This window comes from Triticum aestivum, chromosome 3B (assembly GCF_018294505.1).
Source record: "Triticum aestivum cultivar Chinese Spring chromosome 3B, IWGSC CS RefSeq v2.1, whole genome shotgun sequence".
NCBI lineage: Eukaryota > Viridiplantae > Streptophyta > Magnoliopsida > Poales > Poaceae > Triticum > Triticum aestivum.
In genome coordinates, this window is record NC_057801.1 from 775,848,673 (window position 1) to 775,871,304 (window position 22,632).

The window sequence follows — 22,632 nt, forward strand, 5'->3', positions numbered from 1 at the left end:
GTGCTCTACACACATGCTTCGACCATGTGCGAGGTGATAGTAATCGTCTGACATGTATTTTTTTGGTAGATCGACTAAAAGACAGTATTGTGCACACTTATGCTTACAAGCCCATAAAGGGACGCAAAAAAGTGATGAAATTATAGACAAGGTAACTTCCTTAGAACAAAATGCAGTGAATTCCCATGAAGTAGTAACATGAGCAAGACGTTGCAAGCTCAATAACAAGGAGAATAAGTGACATGGGAAGTGGTGGCGGCAATAGGGAAAGGGCATAAAACTAGGTTCCATGAGAGATTTCTGCCATCTAGGGTTTCTACCTGAGGTTTACTATAGTCATTGCTCTTCTCAATATTATATAACATTTTTGTATGCTGTCTCTATTAATCCTTTTTTATAGGTGAACACAACTGGGAGTGTAAATAAGACTGTGCTTCATTAAGCCTACCCCTGTAGAAGACAATAGGTAGAATCTTTGAGGAGCACATTCAGGACTGGCTATAGCAATGGTTGCATGGATCACATGCAACATTCTATGTTTCTCAAGTTTTTCCATGCCATCTAAGATGAATTCATCCATTGAGATTGGGACAAGAGATGTCACGCCTATACCATTTGAAATGGTATCTAGTAATTCACAAGCTGTTAGCAATGATGCTAGTCCGGCTCAAGGTACTGGCTTAGCTAGGAAAACACATAAAGAACCTAAGAGGAACAAGCACATGCCTAAGGTTTGTAAACATAGAAAATAACCAAAACAAAGAAATCTAGAACTGCAAAGGCTCCCAAGCAGAAGAATACTCAATCAACTGGTCAGAGAAAATATGTCCGTAAGAAGGGAGTAACTGCAGGAATGAACCAACCTCCATCAGTAGGACCCATCATACCAACTTCATGAACATCTTTGTTAAGTATGTGACTCTTTCTAAGTATTCATACAGACAAACTTTTACATTTCATGTTTTAAAAAATGGATGAACATTTTTTAAGTTGTGCACATTTTTTAAATTTCATAAACAATTTTTCAAATCATATAATTGTTTTAGAATTATGCACCTAAAATTTTCAATTTCATGAACACTTTATAGTAAATGCCATGAACTTATTTTTGAAAGTGTAAACACCATTTAGATATCATTAACACTTTTGAATTGTATGGACATAAAATTAGATTCCATGAGAGAGTTGTGCCATCTAGGGTTTCTACCTGAAGTGTTTGACGCCCATGAGATAATATACGAATGGAATCATATGGCTACCCCGATTAGACTATTTCTCTTGAGTAGAAAAATGGATAAGGAAATAATTTAATCTCTACCTATTTAATTTATCTACCTAATATTAGAGAAAGTTTTCTTGCACCGGTTTTCCTCTATAACTCTAGGGCTGGAAATGAGCCTCTCTTTTAAACATTTTTTAGATCTTAACTATATAAGAAGATACAATTCCAATTGCATTCGAGATAGGAAATCACGTTGCCTGGTGTAAAAGGAGTGAGAGATTTGTTTGCTTTACTTGGATGCATTTGTTTCAATATTATGGTACACGACATGTCTTGAGAGGCATACAAAATTACCAAATTGTTTAAGAATGTTAAAACCGAAAAGTCGTGAAAGAGAATGTTTTCTAACCTTGTGATCTTCTTTAAGATCTGATACGCAAGCCCTCGTCCTTTTTAACATAGATCAGGTAATCGTTTGAAGCATACACAAATTACCAAATTGTTTAAGAAGAATGGTAAACAACAAAGTAGCAAAGGAAATGTTTTCTGACCATGCGATCTGCTTTGACATTTGGTACATGAGCCCTCGGCCTTTCTGACATAGATCCAGTCATGCGCATTGAGGCTCACTACTACAAAATTAAGGCAACCCACCATCTTTAACCACCTAAACGAACACATCTTTTTCTAAAGAAGAAGAAACTATCACATCTGGCACGCATTCCACCTAACCTTCTATTTAGAGAAATGTTAAGTTGGTACCAAATTGATAAGCACCTCCGCCACGGTGTTCAGACACCAAACGGACTACACTACCTCCGACGAGGCAACGACGAAGCGCCTCACGTCGGATCCATGCATCATTTGGGAGAACACAATGGATTCCCGCTGAATCGAGTCCGACCGTTGTTGGGCAGAATCCTCCCGTGAGTGGCGCAGTGCAACGCGGAACACCATCTCCTCCTCGGGGTCTCATGGGATGAGTTCCCAACAGTCAACGAATCAGGAGGTATAAGACTCGGATCCGCTACCTGCCATGTCGAAGACGGACAGAGATCACACGAAGTAAGCTTGTGGGCGGAGGGAAGTGGAGGGTAGGGGAGTGGACTGGAGTGCAGCTAGGGTTTCATCCAGAGTGGAGATAGGGCTGAATATATGTGGGATGGAATATTTACGCTGATAAACTTTTACATTTAATTTATGTTTTCTTAAAAAGGGAGGAATATTTTTTAAAGGTGTGGACATTTTAAATATTTCATAAACAATTTTTTGAATTATATAGTTTTTGTACAATTATGTGAATAACATTTTACATTTCATGAACATTTTTTAATGGTAGGAATTTAATGAAATATTATGCAAACTAAATTTGTACATTTCATGTCTTGCTAAAAAGATGCGAGGAACACAATGTAAACTTGTGGACATTTTTCAAATATCATAAAAAATTAAGAAATATTTTAAAAAATGTATATAGGTAAGCTCTATGTTATTGAAGGCATTAGTACAGAACACCCTTTTTGCTAGGTGTACCCACTCTTTTTTTAGCAGGTCATTTACGTGTACATAACTGTACGAGTCAGGTCCTAGGCATCATATCATAACTAGTGTACAATTAAATTAGTAGTACAAATCCTTCTATTACCGGCATACTATACTTGGACTTTTTTTTGCGGGTCTACTATACTTGGACTTTGACTACTCACGAAATCTCTCTTTAGCAATGATACATTTGTTTGGTCAACATTGCTAATCAAGATATGCTATGTGACATAAAATATATGCTTATGAAATTCTCTTATGTACTTGTACCTCTTCAGGAAGTTGAATTTTTTCATGCTGATGATGCAAATGCTGGTCCATTACATTTGTACAACAAAGTGAATATACATTTTTCCCGGCACCACCTATCTTGTTTTGATAATTTTGGATAGGTCGCTTGACTTCACACTTAAAACTGCAATCTTATATCTTATATATATTTACCAATTGGAGGCACCTTTCTAACTGTCTCATTAATCCACATCATCAATGTTAATTGAATTGTTCGATCGTAGAATAGACGGCCAAGATAGAGGAAAAGTTGTGTTACAAAGATGGTCCAATAAAAAAGCATCTTCTACATCCAGCAGTTGTGAAAAAAGAACAGAGATAGCCTCCATGCATAAACTCAATCAAGAGAAAAAGAAGGGATTACAGAATTTACTGCTGGGATAAAAGGAAAGGTTGCCTTACAAAGATGGTCCAGTAAAAAAATCATGACTACAATATATCTTTCTCAAATTTTTATATGTCATATAAGATGAATTCATCCATTGAGGTAGGGACAGAAGATGTCATGCCTATGGCTTTTGAGAATGTATATGGTAATGCACCTGCTACTTATAATGGTGCAGGTTATCATGAAGGCACTGGCTTCACTAGAAAAGCAGATAAAAAACCTAAGGGAATCATAGGCCTAAAATCGTTAAAGAGAGAAAAATAACAAAAACACAGAAGCCTACAACTGCAAAGCCTCCGAAGGAGAATAATACCCAGTCAACTTGTTCGAGAACATGTCCATAAAAAGGAAGTAAATGCACAAACAAAACAACCTCTATTAGTAGGAGGCAATCATACTAACTTCATGAACATATTTATTAAAAAAAATCACGATTTTTAAATATAATTAGTTTTTTAATGGTAGGAACTTATTCAAATATTACGCTGAGGAAACTTTTACATTTCTTGTTTTTTGAATAAATGGGAGGAATATTTTCTTAAATGTGTGGACATTTTTTAAATTTCATAAAAAATTGAATGAAATTTTTTGGTACAATTATGTGAATAAAAATTTCATTCAATGAGCAATTTCTAATAAATGCCATGAACTTATTTTTTGAATGGTTGAACATTTATTAAATGTCATTAACATTTTCTGAATTGTAGAACATTTATTTAAAATTACGAGAACAAACATTTAAGGAAGCAAACTAGCGGCTAAGCTCACCTTTCATGAACAATATTAGTATTAGTAATCTAAGAAGTAGTTTTAAACCAATAAAAATGTAACTATGTTTTATAGCACTGAAGTTATACAATATTACGACATTATGACAAATTTCTTCTGCCCACTTGTTCTCTACAATATAACAATCATTATACTGCCACTCTATCTTAAGAGTTCCAGTTACACCTGATGGTCAGAAAGCGTTTAAGCTATGATAGAACTGTCAATGTTTGTCTGATGAGGTATAAATCCCATACTACCATCACATTATATGCAAAGTTAGCTATCAACCAAGAGCTCATTCCATGATAACATGACTTTCGTTCTGATATGTTCAGTGTTCTCCCTACATTTCGAAATATAGCAGCAACATGATTTGTCATGTGAATAATGTTTGTTCTAGAAACAACTAACTTTCCTATATGTTCTACGTATAGTCTGGGAACCTTATGGGGACGTTTTCACCATGGCCTCCTCTATCTTAAGACTTTCAGTTACACCCGGTTGTGAGAAAGCGTGTATGCTATGATAGAACAGTCAATGTTTGTGTGATGAGGTCTAAATGCCATACCATCACATTCCCTTTGCTATGACGTTTGCTAACTAGCGAGAACAAAGTTGACACGCAACAGTTGTAAACCCTAGCTCACCATGGTGTATGTTACTACGCGAAGGCAAGACAGTGGTCCATTACTAACAACTTCTGAAAATCAGTGAATTTATTTATTATTCCTTTTACATGTACAAAATTTCACTAAAAAAGAATGATGAGTGTTGAAATTGCAAACATGTTAACGAACTTTGCATACAATGTAACTTTTCCCTGTGAACAAGTACCTAGGAGGAAGATGATACACACTCAACAGCAAAGAGAAGAAGTGAAATGGGAAGGATCGGTGACACTAGTGAAGCAACCAAACTAGGTTGAATGGACGAGATGTCTCTGATAGAGTTTCTACTTGAAGTTTTTGCCATTAACGAGAAAACTAATGGTTGGAATGAGATGACTGTCATGATTAGACCATTTCTTTTGGAAGAAAAACCAATAAATAAATAATATAATATCTACCTTCTTAATTTGTCTACCTAAAATTATATGAGAAATTGTTCTTCCTCCCATTTTTGGTCTGTCACTCTTGGGATGGAAACGAGCCTATCTTTTATACTCAGTGCTCTACACTCACGACGACCACGTGCGAGGTGATAGTAATCGTCTGACACATATTGTTTGTTAGATCAACTAAAAGACGGTTTGATGCACACTTATGCTTACAAGCCCAAAAATGTTCGCCATCTCGCCACTATTGCTATTATGATATAATACATGCCACATCCAGTATGTTGCTTGCAGGCTGCATGAGGCCATCATAGTAACTTCATGAAATCTTTAGTAAACATGTGGATATTTTTACATATCACGAACATTTCTTTGAATGCTAGGAATTTATTAAAAACTTTTTTACATAACCTTTTTGCATGGTGTCTCTTACCTGCCCCTCTAGAAGACAATATCTAGCGTGGGTGAGGCACATATTCAGGACTAGCTAAAGCAATGGTTTCGTGAATCTCATGCCAACAATCTATGTTTCTCAAGTTTTTATATGTCATCTAAGATGAATTCATCCATTGAGCTTGGGACAAGAGATGTCATGCCTATGGCATTTGAGAATGTATTTGGTAATTCAAATGCTATTAGTAATAATACTGATAAGCATGAAGGCACTAGCATCACTAGAAAACCAGATAAAAAACCTCAGAGGAAATCATAGGCCTAAGGCCGTTACAAATAAAAAAATAACCAAGACACAGAAGTCCAAAACTTCAAAGCGTCCCAAGGAGAAAAATACCCAGCCAATCTGCAAGAGAAAATATGTTAAAACGGAAGTAAATGCACAAATGGACAAACCTCTATCAGCAGGAGGCCATCATACTAACTTCATGAACATATTTATTAAACTTGTGACTATTTTTAATTCCAATGATTTTTAATGGTAGGAGCTTATTATGCTCAGAGAACTTTTACATTTATTTTTTTAATGAATGGAAGGAACATTTTTCAAAGGTGTCACATTTTTCATTTTCAAAAAAATGAATGAAATATTTTTGTTGCAGTTATGCAGATAAAATTTTATGTTTCATGTACAATTTCCAATAAATGCCACAAGCTTATTTTTGAATGTTTGAACATTATTAAATGTCCTTAACACTTTTTTGAATTGTACGGATATTTATTTAAAATTGCATGAAGAAACATTTAAGAAACCGAATTTGCGGCTAAGTTCACTTTTCGTCAACAATATTAATATTAGTAATTAAAGAAGTAGTTTTAAACCATTGCCAATGTAACTATGTTTTATAGTGCTGAAGTTGAACATTATTACGACAATATGACCGATTTGTTCTTTTATCTTGGCCTCTACAATATAATAATCATGATACTACCACTCTATCTTAAGAGTTTTAGTTACACCTGATGGTCAGAAAGTGTTTAAGCTATAATAGAACTGTTAGTATTTGTCTTATGAGGTCTAAATCTCATACTTCAATCACATTATTTGCAAAGTTAGCTATCACCAGTGAGCACATTCCATGATAATATCACCTTCCTATATGTTTTCCCTACATTTTGAAATATAGCAACAAGTAGATTTGACATGTGAACAATATTTAATCTAGAAAGAACTAACCTTCCTATATGTTCTATGTATAGTTTGAGAACCTTATATGGAGACGTTTTTTACCATGGCCTCCTCTACCTTTAGAATTTAAGTTACATCCGATTGTCAGAAAGCGTTTAAGCAATGATAGAACAGTCAATGTTTGTCTGATGAGATGTAAATCTCATACTTCCATCACATTCCCTTAGCTATTATGTTTGCTAACTAGAGAAAACAAAGTTGACATGCAGTGGTTTTAAACCCTAGCTCGCCTTGATGGATGCTACTGCATGAAGGCAAGACGATGATCCATTACTGACAACTTCTGGAAAATTCGTGATTTTATTTATTGTTCCTTAAAGAGGGCTAATGAGTGTTGAAATTACAAACACATTATAGCTAACTTCGCATATAATGTAGCTTTTCCCTGTAACGAAGTACCTAGGAGGAAGATGATATGAGCTCAACAGAAAAGAGAAGAAGTGAAATGGGATGTCTCTATGACACTAGTAAAGGGACCAAACTAGGTCGCATGGAAGAGTTGTGTCGAATAGAGTTTCGACTTGAAGTTTTTACCATCAACGAGAAAACAGATGATTTCAATGAGATGGTTGCCATGATTATACCATTTGTTTGGTAGTAAAGTGGATAAGAAAATAATTTAATATCTACCTTCTTAATTTATCTATCTAAAATTAGATTATAAAATTTTCTTCCTCCCATTTTTCGTTTGTCACTCTTGGGCTGGAAATGAGCCTATCTTTTATACTCAATGCTCTACACTCACGTTTTGACAACGTGCAAGGTGATAGTAATTGTCTGACATGTATTGTTTGTCAGACGGACCAAAATACGGTATGATGCACGCTTATGCTTACAAGCCCAAAAATGTTGTTCATCCCACCACTATTGCTGCTATGTTACAATACATGCCCCCTCCACTCTATTGCTTGCAGGCTGCAGGAGGCCATCATGCTAACTTCATAAAAAATTATTAAACATGTGGATATTATTACATATCACGGAAATTTAGGGAATTTTTTTTGAATACTAAGAATTTATTAAAAAAAATTACATAACCTTTTTGCATGGTGTGTCTAACCTGCCCCTCTAGCGGATAATAGGTGGCATAGGTGAGGGACATATTCAGGACCAGCTAACCCAATGGTCGCATGAATCTCATGACTACAATCTATGCTTCTCAAGTTTTTATATGTCATCTAAGATGAATTCATCTATTGAGCTAGGGACAAGAGATGCCACGCCTATGCCATTTGAGAATGTATATGGTAATTCACATTCTACTAATAAGGGTTAATTTGATAAATGCCACTCGAATTGCCATTCCGAGAAACGCCACTGTGATTTACATAGTTTGAAATGCAATTTCTAGTGGCATTTTTCAAAGTCTGCAGTGGCGTTTTTTCAAAGTGTGCAAAAAATTGCAGTGGCAGTTTTCAAAGTTTAGAAATTGTAGTGGCATTTCTCGGAATCGCCAGAATTTGATTGGCATTTATCCAATTAACCCTACTAATAATGATGTTGGTTATCATGAAGGCACTAGACTCACTACAAAAGCAGATAAAAAACCTAAGAGTAAATCATGGGCCTAATGCCATTAAAGAGAAAAAAATAACCAAAACACAGAAGTCTACAACTTCAAAGCCTTCCAAGGAGAAGAATGCCCAATCAACTTGTAACAAAAATATGTTCGTAAAAAGGAAGGAAATGCACAAACAAACCAACCCCTATAAGCATGAGGTCATAATACAAACTTCATGTACATATTTATTAAACTTGTGACTATTTTAAAATATAATGTTTTTAACGGTAGGAATTTATTTAATTATTACGCTCAGAGAAATTTTCATTTCTTGTTTTTGGATAAATAGGAGGAATATTTTTCAAACTTGTGGACATTTTTTAATTTATATAAAAAATTGAATGAGATATTTTTTGTTACAATTGTGAAAATAAATTTTACATTTCATGTATAACTTCTAATAAAAGCCACGAACTTATTTTTTGAATGTTTGAACATTTAATAAATGTTAGTAATTTTTTTTATTGTAAAGACATTTTTTACAATTGCTTGAACAAACATTTAAGAAACCAAATTAGCAAGTAAGTTCACTTTTCATAAATAATATTAACATTAGCAATCAAAGAAGCAGTTTTAAACCATTACCCCAATGTAACTATGTTTTATAGTGTTGAAATTATACGTTATTATGACATTATGACAAATTTCTTCTCTTAGTTTGGCCTCTGCAATATAACAATCATGATACTGCCACTGTATTTTAAGAATTTTAGTTACACATGATGGTCGGATAGAGTTTAAGCTATGATAGAACGATTAATGTTTGTCTAATAAGGTCTAAATCCCACATTTCCATCAAGATATATGCAAAGTTAGGTATCACTCGAGAGCACATTCCACGTTAATATGACGCTCATATATGCTCTCCCTATATTTCTAAATATAGCAACACATAGATTTGACATGAGAAAAATGTTTAGTCGAAGCAACTAACCTTCCTATATGTCCTACGTATTAGCTGGGAACCTTACATGGTGACTTTTCACCATGGCCTCATCTATCTTAAGACTGTCAGTTACACGCGATTATCAGAAAGCATTTAAGCTATGATAGAACACACAATGTTTGTCTGATGAGGTCGAAATCTCATACTTCCATCACATTCCCTTAGCTATTATGTTTGGAGAAAACAAAGTTGACATGCAATGGTTGTATACACTAGTTCGCCCCGATGGATGCTACAACACGAAGACAAGATGGTGTTCCATTACTCACAACTTTTCGAAAATTTGCGAATTTATTTATTATTCCTTTTATATGTCCAAAATTTTCTTAAAAAGGACTGACGAGTGTTGAAATTACAACATGTTAGCTAACTTTGCATATAATGCAACTTTTCCTTGTGAAGAAGTACCTAGGAGGAAGATGATACAAGATCAATAGCAAAGAAAAGAATTGAAATGCGAAGTGGCGGTGACACTAAGTGAAGGGACCAATCTAGGTTGGATGGAAAAGTTGTCCCGGATAGAGTCTCTACTTGAAGATTTTTCCATCAACGAGAAAACAGATGATTGGAATGAGATGGCTTCCATGATTAGACCTTTTTTTGGACAACCATGGATAAGGACGTAGTTGAATATCATCCTTCTTTATTTATCTACCTAAAATTATATGAGAAAATTTTCTTCCTCTCATTTTTAGCCCGTCACTTAGGCTGGAAAGGAGCCTATCTTTTATACTAAGTGCTCTACACTCACACTTCGACAACGTCCGAGGTGATAGTAATCGTGTGCCATATATTGTTTGTTAGATGGACTAAAAGATGGTATGACGCACACTTATGCCTACAAGCCCAAAAATGTTGTTCAATGCACCACTATTGTAGCTAAACAAAAAAAAACCAGACCTAAGCACCAGCCCAGGACCACTCTGGAGATGCATACAAGGTTTGATCTGATGGTTACCGACTCATAGCGCAGCGGAAGTAGAGTCGGTGAAGATCGTTGGTGAGGATCCCTGCAACTAGGAATTTAGATCCTCCCAACCGTGAGGATTTTCTCCCTCGGACACCTCATCGGATGGTCCCTCAGACAGCCCTTTTGGAGGCCTTCCAACAATTTCTCACACGGTCCCCCGGACATCCCTTCGGGAGGCCCCACGAACATAAGATCGAATATACGACCTCTCTACTTGGTTTCCACACATATGGTGTCACCTATGCATCAGGGCTTCGGTGCCTAGAACTAATCCCTACCAGAAACTAGACAACCTTGCGGCAGTATGAAACTATTTCGTGTGAGGGAGAAAGAAAGGCAGATCATGCATGCCATTTTTTTAGAGAGTTGGAGAGAGTTGGAGAGCTCCTCTCCTACTCCTTATATAGTGGTGGATGGGGTGGAGGAGGGGCTTACATTCAGCCCACAAAATCATGCACCAATAAAACAAGAGGAAAACATGTTCACACAAAACAAGGGAAAAACATGTTCCCTTGTCCATGGTGTCCCAACATGGGGCCCCACCGCGGATAAATTTCGTTTTTTTATCCATTTGGAGAAGCTGTTCGAGATCTGACCCTAGTTTGCAAAAATTTTGGGATCTGACCCTTTTATTACCGTCAGGGGGTATGGCAGTAGGGTATAGCAGCCTACGGCCAAGGCCCCTGGCGGTAAGGAAGTTGACCACGTCAGCGCAAGCATCCCTACCGTCACAGGGGATGGCGGTAGCATGTGTAACCCTACCGCCAAGGTGCCCGGCGGTAGGTGCGCACACGCACTGTGTCTGAAACTTAGAATTTTTTTGCGGTAGGGCGTGCAACCCTACCGCCAGGGACCTCGGCGGTAGGCCGTTACCCCCTACCGCCATGTCCCTTGGTCATAGGAAAAGGGCTAGATCCCAGATTTTTTGCAAACTAGGGTAAGATCTCAAACAACTTCTCTAAAAGGGTCAAAACACAAAATTTTGCCCCCACCCCACCCAACCAGCGCCACTATTTGTGGGGGATGCCCACCACCATGGGGGCCCCAACACCTTTATCCACTCACAAGGGGCTACCCCTAAGAGCAACTCCAGCCGTTGGCCCCAGGAGGGGCAAAAAATCGCCCCCTGGGGGCGCACCGGCGCTAACTCGCGCGCTGGGGGCGTGATGCCCCCCAGTCGCGGCGCCCATGGTATTCTGAAAAATTTAAACACGGCGCAAATTCATTGCAAACTTCGGCAAGTTCGTTCAAACTTAAACATATTTTACAAAAAAAGAAAAAAAACTACTAGGGGCCGCCACTCACCTTCTCCATCGCCGCTCCTCGCCGCTCTCGCTGCTCCCCGCCGCCCGCCGCCCGCCCTCGCAGTTCTACATGCCGAGGAGGCTGTAGAACTTCGTGTAGTCACCGCCGTCGTCATCGTCATCGTGGTCGCCGCCTCCACCGCCGCCGTCGCTGCTGCATCCCTCCCCCGGTTGGCGTGGCGGGTTGGACGGTCCGGGGGCGTCCTCGTCGTCGTCGCTGTCAAGGATGACGACGCCGTACTCATCCTTGCGCCCGCGCTTGCGGGCTTCGATCTCCTCCAGGGCCCGGCGCTGCCGGACCATCTTGTCGCGGAGGTAGTCGTCCCGCGCCCACTGCAGGGCGTCCTCGTCGAAGAAGCCGCGCCGGGCTATCTCCTCATACTCCGCAGGGAGGCTGGGCTCCGGCTTGGGCTCGACGAGGAAGAAGCGGCTGGATGGGGGGGGTGGAGTCGCCGATGCGGACGCCAGAGCTGCAGGTGCACGCGCTGACCGGCGTGTCCTGGGGCTCCGGCTTGACAGGGCGGAGGCAGGGAGAGCCCGATGAGCGGCCGGAGGAGGAGGAGGACGCATCGGGCCGCTCCATGCACCTCGGCGTCCAGGAGCTCCCATGGCGGCGTGAGAAGGACGGGGGAGCAGGGTACTCGAGGCGCGGCGTGTTGCCGCCCTCGATGTACTCGAGGACGGCCTCCAGCATGCGGCAGGGCACGCCCCACCACCGGCGCCGGCCCTTGGAGTTGAGCCTGCCGGAGGGCACGACGCCGTTCGTCGCTTCGAGCTGCTCGGCGTGTCGGCGGCGGAAGTACGGCTCCCAGAGCGGGCTGTCGAGGGTGTAGTGCGGGCCTTCCCTCGCCGCCCGCGGCACGGACGCGCGGATGCGTGCGATCTCCGCATCCCGCGCCGCCCCGGTTGCTAGTGGTGGCACCGGCGCGCCACCGACGCTGATCCGCCACGCCTCGGGCACCCGCATGTCCGGCGGGGCCGGATACTCGGCCTTGAAGAGGAGGCGAGCCTCGTCCTCGTGCAGATGGCAGTGCCCGAAACCGTTTGCCGCCACGCCGTCGCCTGGGAAGCGCTCAGCCATCCTTCTGAGCTGAAGACGGCGAGAGGAGAAGGGGAAGAAGGGGAAGAAGTGGGCGCGTCGGCGGTGAAGTGTTTGTGCGTGTCTCCGGCGTGCTGGTTCTCGGCTTATATAGGCGGAGGCGCCGCGCGGTAGGCTTGGCCGGCGCGTTACGCGTGGCGGGCGAGTGGACGCGCATCGCCCGGCCTTCATTGTGCCGCCCGTGAGGCATGAATGGAGGCTGACCGGCGCGGCAGCGCGTGCAGCTTTGGCATTGATTCGCCGCGGGAAACGAGGCGATGAGGACGAGAAGCGGCGAGAAGTGAGTCAAGTCGCTGATGCGGCTGGCCCACGGCCCTTACGCGCCAAAAAAGATTCACCCGGCGCTCCCGAGCGCCCCCAGTGCGCCGGGTTCGAGTTGGGTCCGCCGGCGCCAATTTTGGCCCGAGCCGGCGAAAAATGGGCCCCTGGGGGCGCGACTGGGCCGATTTTTTGGCGCCGGCGGCCGAAAAAATGCCTGGGGCCTTGTTGGGAGCGCGACTGGAGTTGCTCTAAAGGGGGCGCCCCCAAAACAGCCCAAAAACAATCCCCACATTTCGTGGGATCTTGTCCCCTCACGCTGGGAGAAGATGTTTTCCGTGACTATTTCTTGTGAAAAATTCCGAAAGGTCCCAGATCATTTCCGCCACCCTCTAATATTATTTTGGATACTCTCAGGAACATTTTTGGTATGATTGCTTTATTTCGAAACATTTTTGTTTTTCTCCAAAACAATTTTGGTAGCTCCGAAACACTTTCGGTTTTCTCTACTGAACTTTTCCGCCATCTCCGAAACTTTTCTAATGACTTTCTCTTAGAATCCTAGTCATGCGCATTGAGGCTCAATACTGCAAAATTAAGGCAACCCCCTATCTGTAACCACCTAAACTAACACATCTTTTTCTAAAGAAGAAGAAACTATCACATCTGGCACGCATTCCACCTAACTTTCTATTTAGAGAAATGTTAAGTTGGTACAAAATTGATAAGCACCTCCACCACGGTGTTCAGACGCCAGACAGACTGCACTGCCTCTGACGAGGCAACGATGAAGCGCCTCATGTCGGATCCATGCATCATTTGGGCGGACGCAATGGATTCCCGCTGGATCGAGTCTGATCGTTGTTGGGAAGACTCCTCCCGTGAGTGGCGCAGCGCAACGCGGACCGCCATCTCCTCCCCGGGATCTTGTTGGACGATTTCCCAACAGTCAATGGATCAGGAGGTATAAGACTCGGATCCGCTACCTGCCATGTCGAAGACGGACAGAGATCACACGAAGTAAGCTTGTGGGCGGAGGGAAGTGGAGGAGAGGGGAGTGGACTGGAGTGCAACTAGGGTTTCATCCAGAGTGGAGATAGGGCTGAATATATGTGGAATCGAATATTTACGCTGATAAACTTTTACATTTAATTTATGTTTTCTTAAAAAATGGGAGGAATGTTTTTAAAGGTGTGCACATTTTAAATATTTCATAAACATTTTTTTCAATTATATAGTTTTTGTACAATTATGTGAATAACATTTTACATTTCATGAACATTTTTTTAAAGGTAGGAATTTAATGAAATATTATGCAAACTAAATTTGTACATTTCATGTTTTGCTAATAAAATGCGAGGAACATAATGTAAACTTGTGGACATTTTTCAAATAACATGAAAAAATTAAGAAATATATTTTTAAATATTTTCTATAGGTAAGCTCTATGTTATTCAAGGCATTAGTACAGAACACCCTTTTTGCTAGGTGTACCCATTTTTTTAGCAGGCCATTTCGTGTACATAAGTGTACGAGTCAGGTCGTAGGCATCATATCATAATTAGTGTACAATTAAATTAGTAGTACAAATCCTTCTATTACCGGCATACTATACTTGGACTTCTTTTTTTCGCAGGTCTACTATACTTGGACTTTGACTACTCACGAAATCTCTCTTTAGCAATGATACATTTGTATGGTCAACATTGGTAATCAAGATATGCTATGTGACATAAAAGATATGCTTATGAAATTCTCTTCATGAACTTGAATTTTTTCATGCTGATGATGCAAATGCTGGTCCATTACATTTGTACAACAGAGTGAATATACATTTTTCCCGGCACCACCTATCTTGTTTTGATAATTTTGGTTAGGTCGCTTGACTTCACACTTAAAACTGCAATCTTATATCTTATATATATTTACTAAATGGAGGCACCTTTCTAACTGTCTCATTAATTGACATCATCAATATTAATTGAATTATTTGATCTTAGAATTGACTGCCAGGATAAGAGGAAAAGTTGTGTTACAAAGATGGTCCAATAAAAAAGCATCTTCTACATCCAGCAGTTGTGAAAAAAGAACAGAGATAGCCTCCATGCATAAACTCAATCAAGAGAAAAAGAAGGGATTATAGAATTTACTTCTGGGATAAAAGGAAAGGTTGCCTTACAAAGATGGTCCAGTAAAAAAATCATGTAATATCCCAAAGTTCTAAATTTTGGAATTTTATATTAAATAAATAGTTTTGATTGGATTTAAATTGAAAGTTAAATGAGAGGGAATAAAATGACTTTCCCAAACTTTCACTTTGCATTCTGATCTCCATGAATTCAAATTCTTATCAAATACAAAACCCTAGAAAGAAGATGATATGACTTCTTCCATTTAAATAAATGAAAAGGGTTTTGAAAAGATTTGAATTCCATTTGGAACTATTTCATATTCAGAAACTTTAAGCAACTCAATGATTTTAATGAGAGAAGATAAAATGACATCTTCAAAACATATGAAATATGAGTTGGAAGTTTAAAAGAATCAAATTTAAAGTCCCTTTGAAATCATTTTCAATTTGGAGTTATTTGGTTTTTATTCAAATTATTTTTCTTCTCCTCCTCTGGCCCCTTTATAAGCCGAGGCCCCCGACCACTCTCCTCCTCGCAGTCGCCGCCGCTGCATCACTTCGCCGCTTGCTCAACCACCGCCGCCGCCGCATCGCTCCGCCGCCCTGCGCCGCTAGCCGCCGCCCTCTCCGCCCGTCGCCGCCAACCCCGGGGCCACCGTCCCCGAGTTCGCCGGAGCCGCCGCCGCCGTCGGTTCTCTGCCGAACCGGTATAAACCGCCACCCTGATCCGGTTTTATCTCTTTTTTTGGTTTTTCTTTTTAGGCCGGTTTATTTTTTTATTAGGTTAGTTTATTTAGCAGACATTCGTCCGTTAGTCTTTGGTAGTGAACAATTTTCATTCATTAGGTGTCTGTAGCGAACGTTTGTTAGTTAGATTTTTCTTTCTTTGTTTATTTTCGGATAGGGACTTATCCATAATTATTTCCTTCACAGATTAGTTCATGATCTTTAAACGATCACAACTTTTTGCTCGCTTGTCCAAATCCAACGAAACCAATGCCCACTTTTTCGTTATGATCCCCTCTATCCAGGTAACCAACTTAAACATATTTTTTGAAAGTTTAAAATTTGGTTTCAAACAGATTTGAATTCAAATTTCTTTTGTTCATAACTCGAGTTTTATAACTCCGAATTAATTGATTCTTTTGCTAATTGAAGCTCTTGACCTAAACTTTCTGATAAGACCAAATCCACCTAATGTTGGTACTCTTAGAAGTTGTTTTCTGTTGCAAGAGTTAATTACTTGTTTTCAAAGTTTTCCGAGAACTTTTCTTCGAATCTTTTGCATGACTTCTTATGTATGCAATTGCTTGCTTACGATAGATTGATCGGAGTGTGACGAGTAGAACTATCAGGAGTTATGAGTGCGACGAATCTTCATCAACAGTACAAGGAAAGTACACACTTTTATCATACTCTTTTATACCTAGTTTTTATGCATTAGTTTCAACCATCAAAGATTGCATAAGTAGGATTGGGAATTGGGGTATTGCTATTTAGTTGATGAGGTAGGAACCTATTACCTTTTTTATTCACCCTGGGAATTTACGTTATGCTCAGATTGCTTAGCCTTGCTCGTAGACGTGGATTGGTATGTGTGATTCATGAAAGATGAGAGTGATAAAATAATTAAGGGAAACTTAAGGTGGCTACTTTAATACACATCTGGGTGGAATGGTTGGGGCACCCTAGGGATATACCAATGGCTTGCCCGGGCACCTGGGGAATCCAGTGTTGTCCAAGGAGATCCCGGGGGACCCGTGTGATCATCCTATGGAATGCCACCCAGACTCAAAGGGATCATAAGATTATTCATGCTAGAAACTTCCGTGTGCAGCCGCAAGCCATTATGGGCTCTGGCATAGTTGAGTAAGTTGTGGGAAACCTTTCCATGATAGGCTAGCAGATGTAGGGGATTGTAGGTGTCCCGGCCTATCTATCGGTTAAGGGGACCTCTTCGGAAAGATAGTATCTCGATCATCCGTTTCTCAAACATCATGTAGTGCGAGAAATTCAATGGAGGAGATCGAGTCTTGTGGGGAAAAGTGCGCATACCTCTGCAGAGTGTACAAACAAATCATGATTTGACGTGTCCTCGGTTATGGACGTTTTGAGTATCTGGTATTTGAATTATTGGTTGATCTCATCACTCTGTTTAATGAAATTGTTGGGTTATTAATGATTTGGGAATTTTGGGATTGAGTTGGGGTTACCTTGACAATATGGGTAATTTAACTTGGTAGTAAAATAAAATTTATTCCTTTGTTGTAGGGAAAAATTGGCTTTATGCAAAAATTAAACTTAGAGCCTCCACCAGCCAAATATGCATGTAGTGATAGCTATTATTCATCATTGCTCTATGGTGTGAATTTTCCAGTACATTCAATGCACTGACCTGCATGGCTGCTGAAAGGACATGCGGTGCCCCCATGTGTGGTTCTGGTAATTGATGACATTCTCTATGGACTAATGGTTGCATTGAGTTATATTTGAAGGATTTGTCCATAGGCATTTCTTGAAGTACATGTGTTGGTTTCAAGGAGTTTATGAGTTGACCAAGGTGGTATTAAGGAATTATCCAAAGATTGGTCATAGAGTTGGAAAGAGTCAAGGTTGATCAAGACTAAGTACAGAGAGTGATTCAAGTTGATCATCACACAAAGCGTAGAAGAAACACCGAGTGGGATCAAGTGATCTCATGGTATGGTAAGCATTGTCCATTGTGATTTGTGTACTAACCCATGGTCTATGTGAGAGTTCTATGTGGGGTTAGGTACGTGTTCATGGGCTTGCGTCAAGAGGAAGATATCACTCAACCAATGGAGAGGATAACATCAAGTGGTGATCATCATCAAGAATTCCGTGCGCAAGTTCAAGTGGAGCATCACGAAGAGAACAAGTGCTTGATGCTTGCCGTCCATTGTGGTGTCAATGAACTTGTGTAGATGTGCCAAAGAGTGGCTCATCCATAGTGGAGTATGGGGGAGCAATCATCTAGTCTTCATCGACCAAACACAATCAAGAAAGGTGGTCCAACTTGAGGGAGTCAAGATCGTCATCATCTAGATCAAGTGGACTTCATGCAAGGCAAAGTTTTGCCCTTGATAGGTTTTATATTTTACCGGTCTCATGGTGATAGTTTGGAGACTGGGTTATAGGATCGATAGCCGTACTATCAAGGGGGGCTCTCAAGTGAGTAGCATGATCGTATCGTTTGTCGAGAGCTCAAACCATTGCATCCTTGCATCATCTTTCTTGATTCTTATTTGTATTTTATTTGAGGTTTTAGAGCTTGTGGTTATCTTTTGTGACAAGCTCTAGTTCATCAAAAATGGATTTCATATGCTTGTTCTATCGCGTTTTCGGTGTTGGAGGTTTTACCAGTCTTTTTCGAGGAAGGGTTCTCACCATTTTGTCTTGGGCCTTTTCTAATTTCCTTCTTATTGTTAGTTCTATCAATATTGTGTTAGCCCTTGTCGCGAGGTTTCCAACAAACTTGGTTTCGTTGAATTCGGAGTCCGTTCACAGAAGTTGTGGCAGATTTGGTGTTCTGAAAAGGCTGCAGCGGTACTACCGCGGACAGGAGCGGATGTAATTTTTTTACTACCGCTCCAGAGCGGTACTACCATGGCTACTACAATGGTAGTACCACTCCGGACCAAAAACTCGTCACAAGTTCAGCGGTGGTAGGCACGGATGTATTTTTTTAGTACCGCTCGCAAGCAGTAGTACCGCTACCCTTTGAGGTACTACCGCTACCCCTTGCGGTAGTACCGCGAGGTCGAGCGGTAGTACCGCTCTGTGCGGGCTGTGAGCATAACGGTTGGATTTTTCCCCACCTATAAAAGGGGGTCTTCTTCCCCAATGAACCTTATCTCTTGAGCTCGTGTTCTTCCCCATTGTTGACCTTCTTCGAGCTTGCTAACTCTCAATCCCTCCATGGATTCTTGCTAGTTTTTGAGGGAAAAGAGAGAGGAGATCTAGATCCACATTTCCACCAATCACTTTCTCCTCTATGTGAGGGGAACCCCTTGGGTCTAGTTCTTGGAGTTCTTGGTGTTCTCCTTCTTGTTCTTCCTCTCATTTTCCTCCCTAGCATTAGTTGCTTCGGTGGGATTTGAGAGAGAAGGACTTGGGCACTCCGTGTGCCCTTGCCATTGCATTTGGTGCATCGCTTTGAGTTCTCCATGGTGATACGTGGAAGTTACAAGTTGAGAAGCTTATTACTCTTGGGTGCTTGGTACCCTTGAGCTTGTTCCTCTTGGGTGCTTGGGCGCCCTAGACGGTTGGTGGTGTTCGGAGCTCAATCATTGTGGTGTAAAGCTCCGGGCAGGCGTCGGGGTGTCCCAATTAGGTTGTGGAGATCACCCCGAGCAATTTGACGGGTTTCGGTGACGGCCCCCAAGGGTTGCCAAAGTGTACGAGTTCGGTGACCGCCCCCAAGGGTTGCCATTTGTACAGGTTCGGTGACTGCCCTCAAGGGTCCCTTAGTGGAATCACGACATCTTGCATTGTGCGAGGGCGTGAGGAGATTATGGTGGCCCTAGTGGCTTCTTGGGGAGCATTGTGCCTCCACACCGCTCCAAACGGAGATTAGCATCCGCAAGGGTGTGAACTTCAGGATACATCATCGTCTCCGCGTGCCTCGGTTATCTCTTACCTGAGCTCTTTACTTATGCACTTTACTTTGTGATAGTCGTATTGTTTCTTGTCATATATCTTGCTATCACCTAGTAGTTTATCTTGCTTAGCATAAGTTGTTGGTGCACTTAGGTGAGCCTAGTTGTTGTAGGTTTTGTGCTTGACAAATTAACCACTAGGTTTATTCTGCATTTGTTCAAGCCTAAACCGTAATTATTTTAAAGCTCCTATTCACCCCCCCTCTAGGCGACATCCACGATCTTTCAGCTGCAACATCTCATGTTGCAGGATTCTTACGACGAGTAAGTGATACGTTAGGGTTATGATGTCTACACTCAACTTTGACGTTGGTGTTGTTGGGAACACCACAACTTTGTTGTTACTTCCGCCATATGGATTTGAGGTAATAGTATTTACGTTACTTTATACATCTATTTACCTCTGTTATAAATCCTCAAGTACTGTGTGTGTCAGCATACCGATCCAGGGATGACATTTAAGCACAGAGACTTCAATCCATTCGGGCCGGGTCGCTACCAGATGGTATCAGAGCACACATTGACTATTGGACGTGACCCCTAGAAACTAGCAAGCTCATAGGAAAGATTTTCTCTAAAACATCATTTTCAAAAGAGATCCCTTAACTCTCATCTTTTCTAAGCTTTACCAAGTATTTTCCTCTCACCACAAATAGTTAGACTATACCCTTTTTCCCCTTTTGACTACGTGAGGATTTAGCTGATAAAACCACTCCAAGAAGTACAAGATATCGGACAACTAAGACCACTTCGGAATGAAGAGGATTTTACCATGCATTATAATAATGGAAACTACAACGGTTGAAGACTCCGAAGACTAGGAGAATTTGAAGGCTCTGAAGAATTTCTAGATTGGTATTGAAGGAAATATGCCCTAGAGGCAACAATAAAGTTATTATTTATTTCCTCATATCATGATAAATGTTTATTATTCATGCTAGAATTGTATTAACCGGAAACATGATACATGTGTGAATACATAGACAAACTTAATGTCACTAGTATGCCTCTACTTCACTAGCTCATTAATCAAAGATGGTTATGTTTCCTAACCATAGACATGTGTTGTCATTTGATTAACGGGATCACATCATTAGGAGAATGATGTGATTGACTTGACCCATTCTGTTAGCTTAGCACTCGATCGTTTAGTATGTTGCTATTGCTTTCTTCATGACTTATACAAGTTCCTACAACTATGAGATTATGCAACTCCCGTTTACCGGAGGAACACTTTGTGTGCTACCAAATGTCACAACATAATTGGGTGATTATAAAGGGGCTCTACAAGTGTCTCCAAAGGTACATGTTGAGTTGGCGTATTTTGAGATTAGGTTTTGTCACTCCGATTGTCGGAGAGGTATCTCTGGGCCCTCTCGGTAATGCACATCACTATAAGCCTTGCAAGCAATGTAGCTAATGAGTTAGTTACGGAATGATGCATTACCTAATGAGTAAAGAGACTTGCCGGTAACGAGATTGAACTAGGTATTGGGATACCAATGATCGAATCTCGGGCAAGTAACATACTGATGACAAAGGGAACAACGTTTGTTGTTATGCGGTACGACCGATAAAGGTCTTCGTAGAATATGTAGGAGCCAATATGAGCATCCAGATTCCGCTATTGGTTATTGACCGGAAACGGTTCTCGGTCATGTCTACATAGTTCTCGAACCCGTAGGGTCCGCACGCTTAAGGTTTCGATGACAGTTATATTATGAGTTTATGAGTTTTGATGTACCGAAGGTTGTTCGGATTCCCGGATGTGATTACGAACATGACGAGGAGTCTCGAAATGGTCGAGACATGAAGATTGATATATTGGAAGCTATATTTGGATATTGGAAGTGTTCCGGGTGAAATCGGGATTTTACCGGAGTACCGGGAGGTTACCGGAACCCCCCGGGAGCTTAATGGGCCTACATGGGCCTTAGTGGAAAAGATGGCAGCAAGGGAAGTGTGGGGCGCGCCCCCCAAGGCCCAAACCAAATATGTTTAGGGCAAGGGGGGCTCCCCCCCCCTCTTTCCTTCTCCTCCTCTCCCTTTCCTTCCCCCTCTCCTAGTCCAACAACGAAGGAGGGAGTCCTAGTCCCGGTGGGAGTAGGACTCCCCATGGCGCGCCCCCTCCTAGGCCGGCCGCCCCCTCCCCCCTTGCTCCTTTATATACAAGGGCAGGGGGCACCTCTAGACACAACAATTGATCTCTTGATCTCTTAGCCGTGTGCCGTGCCCCCCTCCACCATAGTCCTCCTCGATAATATTGTAGCGGTGCTTAGGCGAAGCCCTGCGACGGTAGAACATCAGGATCGTCACCACACCGTCGTGCTGACGGAACTCTCCCTCGACACTTGGCTGGATCGAAGTTCGAGGGACGTCATCGAGCTAAACGTGTGCTAGAACTCGGAGGTGCCGTAGTTTTGGTGCTTGATTGGTCGGGCCATGAAGACGTACGACTACATCAACCGCGTTTTTCTAACGCTTCCGCTTTCAGTCTACGAGGGTATGTGGACAACACTCTCCCCTCTCCTTGCTATGCATCACCATGATCTTGCGTGTGCGTAGGAATTTTTTTGAAATTACTGTGTTCCCCAACAGTGGCATCCGAGCCTGGTTTTATGCGTAGATGTTATATGCACGAGTAGAACACAAGTGAGTTGTGGGCGATACAAGTCATACTTCTTACCAGCATGTCATACTTTGGTTCGGTGGTATTGTTGAACGAAGCGGCCCGGACCGACATTACGCGTACGCTTACGTGAGACTAGTTCTAC